General features: G+C 39.1%; 1 long non-coding RNA gene across 1 annotated transcript; it reads left to right on the top strand.

Moving 5' to 3' along the window:
• Positions 1-1,077: 1,077 nt before the first annotated feature.
• Positions 1,078-1,521, top strand: LOC106325360. The gene is made up of 3 exons (XR_001266877.1): positions 1,078-1,108; positions 1,184-1,262; positions 1,362-1,521. It is a non-coding gene; the product is annotated as an uncharacterized LOC106325360 (long non-coding RNA).
• The last annotated feature ends 214 nt before the right edge of the window (positions 1,522-1,735 follow it).

Genomic DNA, 1,735 nt, shown 5'->3' with positions numbered 1-1,735 from the left:
CTACATTTTATTTATTTAAAATACAATTGTACAAATTCATAAAATTAAAATATGAACAAATTAAAATTGTGTCTGCTGCGACCAAACAAACATAACTAAATCTATTTCTTGCGGCTGCGTCAGCGTCAATGTCCTGCATCTTCAAAACGAACAACAAGCTGCGGCTGAGGCTGAGTCTGCGGCTGCGGCTGAGTCTGCGGCTGCGACTGCCTCTGCAAAACGAACAACAACCAAACGAACAGACGCAGCCGCAGCCGAAGACTCAATCGCAGCTGCATAAAGCTGTGGCAACCAAACGAACAGCACTTCTGTCTCGATCTTCGTCGGCGATCCAATCGCGATCACTCCTTCGTCGGTGTCGTAGGAGGAGCTTTGGGCTGATGCTCCTTCAACTAACTGAATCCTTCTTCTTACAATATCCAAGTTAGTTCTTCTCTCTGTTAGTTCTGTCAACACAACAGTCAAAGCTGAAACAAGAATGGAGAGAAAAGTGCTATCTTTATCCTCCTTTTATCAAAGCTCAAAACTTTCTTTATGAAAAAAACAATTTGTTGGAGATGTGGGTATAGTAAAAGAGATCTCTTTTAGGTATCCTTTGGACTAAGAAGATCTGTAATGCGGTAGAAATCAATCATGATTGTTGTGTAAGTAGTTTTGGAGTGTTTCTCTTTGAGAGTTCTTATTATGCTGATGTTTGTTACGTTTTGCTGTTCAAGTTTCAATTAGGATCACTGAAGATACTTGGCAGACCGTGAGTTCGAGGCCCTTAAGGATAGTGTTTGGGGAAAGAGGGAAGGTTTAACGCGAGTATCCTGTAAACCTACCCTTCCGTTATCGCAACTATCATCAGCCTCTTTTGAAGACTTGAACTCAGCATGTAAGGCCTGTCTATTAAATTATTCATCTTGTACTACCGGTGCTTCTCGGTTAGAGTTAGTATGATAGTAGAGAAAACTGAAAAGCGTATAGTCCTTTTTGGTTATGTAGAGGTTTAATGTGGATTTTGCGAGGGCGTACTTGAGCAACGTCTGTGTTGCGAAAGAGCTGCATCGTAATGGAATTGGTTACAAACTCATTGAAAAGTCTAAAGGAGTTGCTAGAGAATGTGGTAAGAAATGTTCTGATCAAAACCCATCATACTCTCTAAATTGGACTTAAAAGAGAGTTGTGATATGGCGCTCAGGGTCACTATCTCTCGTGATGATACTCTCATCCTCAACGGTGGTGGCGATAAGAAGCAGATCGAAGAAAGATGTGAAGAGGTACATATGATTATTTCTTACACTATCTCTAATCTCTATCATGAAGTTTGATCATTGTAATACAGTAACATTAATACTTTTTATCCTCATGCTGTACAGTTAAGATCAGCAAAACGAGAAGAGCACATCCACATTTGATAAAGAGAAAACGCAAGAACGACTCTCAAAACTATCAGGTGCTGTTGCAGTTTTCAAGGTTAGTCAATCACTCACCAATCATTTTTTTTTAACTCTTAACAATCATTTTTGAACTCTCTAAGAGATCGACCTACGCATTGGCGTTGATGTAATTTTTATTGTAGGGGTTGTGAGAGACAAGGTTTCACTTCTTAGATTTAGGTTAGGTCAAGAGAGATGAATGAGAATCGTGGGCTGAATCCCGTAAATAAACTTGAAGAATGAATATGATTTTATTGATGAGTTGAAAGATGATGAATACAAAGGAATGTATCTTGAGATGATTACTAAAGAAT

Source organism: Brassica oleracea, chromosome C2 (assembly GCF_000695525.1).
Source record: "Brassica oleracea var. oleracea cultivar TO1000 chromosome C2, BOL, whole genome shotgun sequence".
Taxonomy (NCBI): Eukaryota; Viridiplantae; Streptophyta; class Magnoliopsida; order Brassicales; family Brassicaceae; genus Brassica; species Brassica oleracea.
Note: the sequence above shows the minus strand (reverse complement) of the source record. Positions and strands in the feature narration are given on the sequence as shown.